At 42.3% G+C, this 9,762-nt stretch overlaps 1 pseudogene; it reads left to right on the forward strand.

The window, feature by feature from the left end:
* Positions 1 to 6,133, forward strand: part of LOC101601964 — a 42,044-nt pseudogene extending 35,911 nt beyond the window's left edge.
* The last annotated feature ends 3,629 nt before the right edge of the window (positions 6,134 to 9,762 follow it).

Genomic DNA, 9,762 nt, shown 5'->3' on the forward strand with positions numbered 1-9,762 from the left:
TGTTCTTGTTGTTTTGTTTTTTGAGGTGGGGTCTCACTCTGGTCCAGGCTGACCTGAAATTAACTCTGTAGTCTCAGTGTGTCCTTGAACTCATGGTGATCCTCCTACCTCTGCCTCCTGAGTGCTGGGATTAAAGGTGTGCACCACCACGCCCGGCTTGCATTGCAGTTTACATCATGTATAGTTATCTGTTTATGGGGGCTGGGGACAGAATGTGGTGGTTTGATTCAGGTGTTCCCCATAAACTTAGGTGTTCTGAATGCTAGGTCCCCAACTGATGGCAATTGGGAAATTAGAGCCTCTTGGAGGCAGTGTATTGTTGGGGATGGGCTTATGGGTGTTATAACCAGCTTCCTGTTCTCAGTGTTTGGCACATTCTCCTGTTGCTGTTGTCCATCTGATATTGGCTTGGAGGTGATGTCCACCCTCTGCTCATGCCATTGTTTTTCCCTGCTATCATGAAGCTTCCCCTTGAATCTGTAAGCCAAAATAACCCCTTTTTTTACCCACAAGCTGCTCTTGGTCAGGTGTTTTCTGCCAGCAATGTGAACCTGACTGCAACAAGCACATACTTTAAAATATCTAGAAAGACTAGATGTTTTATGTAAGAGCTTGTCTACTATGCATGCAATATTGGGAAATAAAATTGTACACAAAGCAACAGTTGTAATCTGAGGTATCTTCTAAATAAAACCACTTGGGCCTCTGACCATTTCTGTCTCAGTCTCTTCTCACTACCTTCAGACAAGTAGGTGAGCATAGGCATATGCAATGAGAGACAGCTGAACAAATCTGTGTCCAAAGTCATTACAGAAACAAGCTTTACTATGAGTTTCAATAAAACAATGTACAAATTGTGCTTATTTTACTGCTTTGTCATACACTGACAACCTCTTTAACATCTAGAGACAAGATGTTGAAAATTCTGCAAGTATTTGTTCATTATATGCATTATACACACAACAAAACAAAATGTACAAAACATACAGAAAAGTGACATCTGCAAAGGTCTAAATATAAGCATATTAGCACAGTACCTTTTGTACCTACATCCCTCCAAATCACTACCAAGCACAGACCATAGTGTTCACAAGGATGGCTTCCATTCACAAAAGACAGTATCTCATTTGAATTTTAGCAAAAAAAAAAAAAAATTACCTCAAAAAATATTTACAATGTGATATTTGAAAGTACATTGGGCATTGAGAAGTTTTTATTTTTTTTTATTTGTCAGATACGGGGGGTGGAGAGAAAGAATATGGGTGGGTGTACCAGGGCCACTAACCATTGCAAACGAATTCCACATGCATGCGCCACCATGTGCATCTGGCTTATGTGGGACCTGGAGAATCCACCCTGGGGTCTTAGGTTTCACCCACAAGTACATTAACCACTAACACATCTCTCCAGCCAATCACTGGGCATTTTTAAGCACTAACTAGACTAGATTTTTCAAGTACAGACTCAATTTGTCCCCTATGTACATACATAGCATTTTTTTGTGGGTTTTTTTTGGTGGGGGGGGTTAGAGGCAGGGTTTCACTCTAACTCAGGCTGACCTGAAACTCACTATGTATTCTCAGGATGGCCATGGAACTCATGGCAACCCTCCTATCCCTGCCTCCCAAGTGCTCTGATTAAAGGTGTGCATCACCATGCCTGGCCATGCACAGCAATTTTTAATAAAATGGACACATGTAACAATAGTAATTGAAAGTGTCTTCAAAATATGAGCACTCTGGCCTAGATTGCTTCTATTCTTTACCAATTCAGGGGTTCTAATGCTTAATTTTCAGAAGATAATGTTTCCTGGAAATTATAACACAAAATATGTTAATTTATTAACTCTACTTTTGTCATACACTGGGAACCTCTTTAACATCTAGAAAGTCTAGATTTGTGAAGTATGACTCCTTTGTCCTTTAATATGCACTGTCTGCACAGCAAAGTAAAACAAAAATGGGACAATGATTCCAATGTGAGGACACTGGCTTAATGCTCTGCATTTCCTCCCAAGAACCTCGGCACAAGCACAACATACAGCTCATGAGGGCTTTGATTATTGCCCTCAAAACAGTATTTCAGAAATATGATTTGTTTGTTGTTAAAGTTCAGTTCTTTTCATCATCTAATGTCTTCTTCATTTATTTTTTGTTGTTGTTGTTGTTTTGTTTTGTTTTTGAGGTAAGCTCTTGCTCTAGCCCAGGTTGACCTGGAATTCACTATGTCATCTCAGGCGGTCTTCAATGCACAGTGATTCTCTTACATCTGCTTCCCGAGTGCTGGGTACTTTAAAGGCAAGTGCCACCAAGCCCAGGTCATTTTTCAGGGTCTTAAGTTTTTCCTTGTAAATGCTTTCACCTCCTCTGTTAGGTATATTCAGATCTTTAAAAAAGCTATTGTGGAGGTTGGAGAGATGCCTTAGTGGTTAAGGTAGTTGCAAACCCAAAGGACACAAGTTCTATACCCCAGTACCCATGTAAAGCCAGATGTACAAGATGTTGCAAGTGTGTAAGCATCTGAGGTTCATTAGCAGTAGCTTAGAGGCCCAGACTTGCCCATTCTCTCTCTCTCTTTTTTGCAATTTCTTTCTTAGTAAGTTCATCATCAATGTTTATAAAAGCTATTGTTTTTTTCTCTGCTGATTTTGTATCCTGCTACTTTACTGGATTTATTTATCAGATCTAAAAGTTTTCTGGTGAAATCTGTATACATATATATGTATACATACACATATATGCATACCTACGTATATATTTTTTTTTCTTCCTAGGTAAAGTCTCACTCTATCCCAAGCTGACCTGGAATTCTAGAATTTACTATGTAGTCTCAGGCTGCCCTCAAACTCACAGTGTTCCTTATGATAAAGTAAATGTTTTATTTATTTATTTGAGATAGACAGAAACAGCGAGAGTGAGAGTGAGAGAGACAGAATGGGCACACCAAGGCCTCTAGCCATTGCAAATGAACTCTAGACACATATGGTACCTTGTGCATCTGGCTTCCATGGGTCTTGGGGAATTGAACCTGGGTCCTTTGGTTTTGCAGGCAAGTGCCTTAACCACTAAGTCATCTCTCCAGCCCTTTATGTAATTATTTAAGAGAGAGAGGGAGTCATACAGAGAAACATTCGGCACACCAGGACCTCTAGCCACTGCAAACAAACTCCAGACAAATGTGCCACCTTGTGCATTCAAATTAACATGGTTACTGGGGAATCAAACCTGGGTCCTTTGGCTTTGCAGGCAAGCACCCTAACCACTAAGCCATCTGTCCAGCCCCTTTGTAGGGATTTTTACATACAGACTCATGTCATCTGCAAACAAGGATACTTCTTCCTTCCCAACTGTTTTTCCTTAATTTTATTTATTTGAGAGAGAGAGAGAGAGAATGGCCACACCAGGGCCACCAGCCACTAAAAACAAACTCCAGACCCATGTAGCACCATGCACATCTGGCTTATGTGGGTACTGAGGAGTCAAACCTGGGTTCTTAGGCTTCACAAGCAAGTGCCATAACCGCTAAGTCACACCTCCAACCCTCCAACTGCTTTTTTGAGGTAGGGTCTCGCTATAGCCCAGGTTGACCTGTAATTCACCATGTAGTCTCAGGCTGGCCTTGAACTCACAGCATTCCTCCTACCTCTGCCTCTCAAGTGCTGGGATTAAAGGTGTGCACCACCACACCAGGCCCTCCAACTGTTTTTCTCTCTTTCATAGCTTATTGCTCTAGTTAAGACTTCAAGCACTATATCGAGTAGGAATGAAGAGAGTAGGCACTCATGTCATTCCAGATTTTAGAAGAAAAAAAAAAAAAAGCTCTTGATGGTTTATTTATTTGAGAAAGGAGGGAGGGAGAAAGAGAGAGGGAGAGAGAATGGATATGCCAGGACCTTCAGACACTGCAAGTGAATTCCAGAGGCATGCAGCACTTTGTGCATCTGGCTTACATGGCACCATAAATGGCGCTGGAGAGATGGCTTAGTGGTTAAGATGCTTGCCTGCAAAGTCAAAGGACCCAGGTTCAATTCCCCAGGACCCACGTGAGCCAGATTCACAAGGGGGTGCATGCCTCTGGAGTTTGTTTGCAGTGGCTGGAGGCCCTGGCATGCCCATTCTCTCTCTCTCTACCTACCTGTTTGTGAATCTCTTTCTCTCTCTCTCTCAAATAAATAAAAATATTAAAAAAAAGAGAGAGAGAAAGGCTGCACAAAAAGATCGAGAAGCAGAACCTCAAGCTACAGGGAGCATTGAATGTGAACCTGTCACAAACTCAAAATGGAGATATGCCTAAAGATACAATACAGGTTGGAAAAGTTTAAAAAAAAAAATTCCCTAAATCACCCTGTGAAGGCAGACCCATCAGAAGCACAAAATGTGTTGAAAGACACAGTGAAAGATGTAAACATGAAAAAAATCCCCCCAGAAATTTGCAGCATTAGCAGCCGCAACAGTCTCCTAATTCAGAACCAAAAAAGAAAAAGAGGGAGGAGAGAAAAATGGTGAATGATGTTGGGCTTAATGCTAAAAAGACAAAAATCGAAGATGGCAGCAAGGTTCCTAAAGAAACACAAGAGTGTGGAGAAGCCAGACGACGAGGAAGATGACAGTGAGGCGTCCAGCCTGCCCCTGGGACTCACAGGGGCCTTTGAAGACACACCATTTGCTTTCCTGTCTAATCTTGTCGATGAAAACACTCTGAAGACTATAAAACAAATGGGCTTCACAAACATGACTGAAATTCAACATAATAAAAGTATTAGACTGCTTCTGGAAGGCAGGAATCTTCTGGCAGTGGCAAAATGCTTGGTTTTCTCATCCATGTGATTGAAGTGATCATTAAGTTAACGTTCATGCCCAGGAATGGAACAGGAGTCCTTATTTTCTCACCCACCAGGGAACTGGCCATGGAGACCTTTGGCTTGTTTAAAGAGCTGATGGTGCACCATGTTCACACTTATGGGCTTATCATGGGTGGCAGTAACAGGTTTGCTGAAGCTCAGAAGCTTGCTAATGGCATCAACATCATCGTGGCCACACCAGGCCGGCTCCTGGACCACATGCAGCACACTCCAGTGTTTATGTATAAAAATCTCCAGTGTCTGGTTATTGATCAGACTGACCGAAACTTGGATGTTGGGTTCGAAGAGGAGTTAAAGCAGATTATTAAACTTCTGCCAACTTGTAGGCAAACCATGCTCTTTTTCTGCCACACAAACTTGAAAAGTTGAGACCTGGCAAGGACTTCTGTAAAAAAAGGAGCCATTGAATGTGGGTGTTGATGATAAAGCTAATGCCACCGTGCATGGTCTTGAGCAGGGGTACGTCGTCTGTCCCTCTGAAAAGAGATTCCTTCCGCTCTTTACATTCCTTAAGAACCGAAAGAAGAAAGCGACGGTCTTCTTTTCCTCCTGTATGTCTGTGAAATGCCGCTACGAGTTGCTGAACTGCATCGGTTTGTCCGTTCTGGCCGCTCACGGAAAGCAGAAGCAAAACACACGCACGACCACGTTCTTCCACTTCTGCGATGCAGACTCGGGGTCGCTGTTGTGCAGACGAGGCGGCAAGAGGGCTGGACGTTCCCGGAATGGACTGGATTGTTCCACATGACCCTCCAGAAGACCCCAAGGAATACATTCACCGTGTGGACAGGTCAGCCAGGGGCCTGAGCAGAAGAGGGCATGCCTTGCTTATTTTGTGTCCTGAAGAGTTGGGATTCCTTCGGTACTTGAAACAGTCCAAGGTTCCATTGAATGAATTTGACTTTTCCTGGCCCCCAATTTTTTTTTTTCTTTTTTGGCCCCAAATTTTTAACATTCAGTCTCAGCTTGCAAAACTAGTTGAAAAGAACTACTTTCTTCACAAGTCAGCCCAGGAAACATACAAGTCCTACATAATGGGCATACGATTCCCATTCTCTGAAGCAGATCTTTGATGTCAACAACTTGAATTGGCCTCAGGTTGCTCTGTCCTTTGGGTTCCAGGTGCCATCTTTTGTTCTGAATGTGAGTACCAACGAAGGCAAGCAGAGGAAGAGAGGCGGTGGTGATGGATCTGGCTACCAGAAAGCTAAGAAAGTGGAGAAGCCCAAAATCTTTAAACATATCAGCAAGAAGACATCATTCATGCACTGAAGACCTCACTTCCTCCCACCTTGACTAACTAATAATATTTAGACTGTCCTTACAAAGTAATTTTCATGGTATTTAGAATCATTTTTCAATCTTTGCTGTGATAATGCATTATTTTAATTTTAAATACTTTCCACATAACAAAAAAAAATTGAGAGAGAGAAAGAGAGGGATTTAGAATACGGGTGCCTCAGGGTCTCCTGCCAAAGCAAACCAACTCCAGATGCACGTGCCACTTTGTGTTTCTGGTTTTACATCAGTACTGGGGAATCAAACCTGGGCTGGACGGTACCTTTAACCGCTGAGCCACCTTCCAATTTTCTGGACCTCTTAGTACTTAGTAGATCTCAGGTAGAGGTAAAATCACCATGGTATGGTCACTTCAGCAGGTTTTACCTGAAATAGCCAATCAGCCTCTCCATATTGAGAGCCCATGGAAAGAATTATTCAGATGGGATTCAAGAGAGAACACCAACAATAGACCATCGGAAAATGAAAGCCAGATGTGATAACACAGTCCTGTAATTCCAGCTCTCAGGAGACTGAAGCAGGAAGATTATGAATTTAAAACCCGCCTAGGGTTTATAGATCTTGTCTCAAGAAAAAAAAAGAAAGAAAGAAAGAAAGAAAAGAAAAGAAAAGAAAATTCCCTGACTAAAAAGAATAAGAAGGCAGGTGTGTTGGTGAATGCCTTTAATCCCATCATTCAAGAAGCAGAGGTTGGAGGATATATGTGAGTTCAGTTCAAGGCCACCCTGAGATTACAACATGAATTTCAGGTTAGACTGGGCTAGAGCAAGACCCTGCCTTAAAAAAAAAAAACAAAAAAAAGGGGGGGGGATGGAGGGATAGCTTAGTGGTTAAGGTGTTTGGCTGCAAAGCCTAAGGGCCCAGGTTTGATTTCCCCAGGAACCATGTTAGCCAAATGCACAAGGAGGTGCACATGTCTGGAGTTTGTTTGCAGTGGCTGGAGGCCCTGGTGCGCCCATTCTCTCTCTCTCTTCCTCTTTGTCAAATAAATAAATAAAATAAAATATTTTTTAAAAAGAGTAAGAGATCTATATTATGCCAATGGATTAAAATTTTTCTGTGCTGCCGGGTGTGGTAGCACATGTCTTTAATTCCAGCACTTGGGAGGCAGAGGTAGGAGGATTGCCTGAGTTTGGGGGCCACCCTGAGACTACAGAGTTAATTCCAGATCAATCTGGTCTACAGTGAGACCCTGCTTTGAAAAACCAAAATTAAAAAAAATTCTTAAAACATTATTTATTTATTTATTAGAGAGAAAGAAACAGAGAGAGAGAAAAAATGGGTACAACAGGGCCTCCAGCCACTGCAAATGAACTCCAGATGTATGTGCTACTTTGTGCATCTGACTTACATGGGTACTGGGGAATAGAACCTGGGTCATTAGGTTTTGTAGGCAAGTGCCTTAGCCACTAAGCTATCACTCCAACCTTCATTTTTTTTTTTCCTGTAATGGGGCCATGGCTCAGGAGATGAAGTGATTGCTGCACAAATATGAGCACCCAAGTTCACAACCTCAGCACCCATGTAAAAACCCAGAAGCTGTGGTACACATTTGTAATTCTAGCCATGCCTAGAGGCAAGAAGGAAGGCTGACTGGAGAATCTAAAAGCATAGGGCCAGCTAGTGTGGCAAAAATCATTGTGCACATGAGACCCTGTCCAAAAAGAGGACCAACACCCAACATGTGTGCTGTGGCACAGGCACCCATACTCACACACATGAACACACACATACACATTATACATACAAATAAATTTCAATTTTTTATGCAGAATATGCATTTCAACCCTTGTGTTTTTTTTTTTAATCCCCACTGTAGAACAATGCTGATGTTTAAGTCAGGTTAAGACTGAACTGAAAAGGCCTAGAACCTAGAATGTGAAGCTGTGGGCCTTTAATAGTGTTGCTTATGGCATTTATGTCACTTTGTGAATAAAACCAATGATTCTTTGACAACTTAGTGAATCACTAAGGGTAAAAGTCTAAATCATACGGCTGGAGAGATGGCTTAGCAGTTAAGGCGTTTGCTTGCAAAGTCAAAGGATTCTGGCTTAATTCCCCAGGACCCATGTAAGCCAGATGCACAAGGGGGCACATGCATCTGGAGCTCATTTGCAATGGCTGGAGGCCTTGGTGAAGGACTCAGGTACCAGATGGACCGCCATGACAGGTTTCAGAGTCCTCAGTAGGCCTAAGTTTCTGTTTCCTGGCAAGATCTAAGTTTTTTTTTTTTGTTTGTTTTTCTGGTAAGGGTGAGTTTTACAATGGAAACTGATTATACCATACATTCCTGTAGTCATAGGTAAGTTCAATTCCCCCAGCCCCAGCCTTCCAAAATCCTAAGCCAACCAGAAGAGTACACTGTTTAAATCAACCAATCATGTACCCATCCCCTTCTTGTTCAAATCTCTATAAAAACACTACCCTCCCACTACTCGGGGTTCTTGTATGGATCCACTGTATTGGTGAAGTCAAGAGACTGAGCTTAAGCCCGAAATAAAGCTCCTTGCCCTTGCATGCGTGTTTGGTTCTCCTAGGAGGTCACTGGGGGTGCCGAGAACTGAGCATAATACTGGCATGTCCAATTTCTCTGCTGGGATTAGAGTGCTGGGATTAAAGGCGTGTGCCACCACGCCCCAGCTATTTACTTCATTTTCTTTGATCTAAGAACTACTATGTATTAATTCATCACTGTGACCTGGCATGAAGCAGCTTCAGGAAAGAAAATGTTTAATTTTGGTTTAAAGTTCCTAGGGATAAACTCCATCGTGGCGGGGAAGGCCTGACCATGGGAGCAGAAGCTGGCTGGTCATACTGGACCCACAATCAGGAAGCAGAGTGAGGAAGGTTGCTGCTTAGTTAAATGTCTCCTATTCAATGTGAGACCCCAGCCCATGGAATGATGCCACCCACAGTTAGGGTGTGTTCTCTCATTTCAACTAACTTAATCTAAAAAAAAAAAAAAAAAAAAAAAAAAATCCCTTACAGATATTCCCAGAAGTGTGTTTCTATGTGATTCTAAATTCAGTTGGTTTGACAACCCAGATTAACCACCATATGCTATTTTTAAATTATTGTTAAAAAATATTATTTTTTAATTTATTTGAGAGGGAGAGTATGGGCACACCAGAGCATCCAGCTGCTGCAAACGAACTCCAGATGCATGCACCCCCCTTGTGCATCTGGCTTATGTAGGTCCTGGAGAGTCAAACCAGCATCTTTTGGCTTTGAGGGCTAACACCTTAACCGCTAACCCATCTCTCCCGGCCCCCAGCCTAATTTTAAACTGTGGCAATATATATGCGTAAAATCAAATTTATTATTATTTTTTCCAAGGTCAGGTCTCTAGCCCAGGCTAACTTGGAACTCTCTCTGTATGTGGCCTCAGGTTGGCCTTGACAATTTATTAATTTTACAATTTTCTCAAAACACAGTCTCATGTACTCAGGATGGTGTCTAACTCATTATGTAGCAAAGGATGATCTTGAACTCCTGATTCAACTTTGAAATCTCCCAGGTGCTGGGATTATAGTCCCCAGGACCCACGTAAGCCAAATGCACAAGGTAGTGTGCGTGCATCTGGAGGACGGCGGGTGCACAAG

Source organism: Jaculus jaculus, chromosome 1 (assembly GCF_020740685.1).
Source record: "Jaculus jaculus isolate mJacJac1 chromosome 1, mJacJac1.mat.Y.cur, whole genome shotgun sequence".
Classification (NCBI taxonomy): domain Eukaryota; kingdom Metazoa; phylum Chordata; class Mammalia; order Rodentia; family Dipodidae; genus Jaculus; species Jaculus jaculus.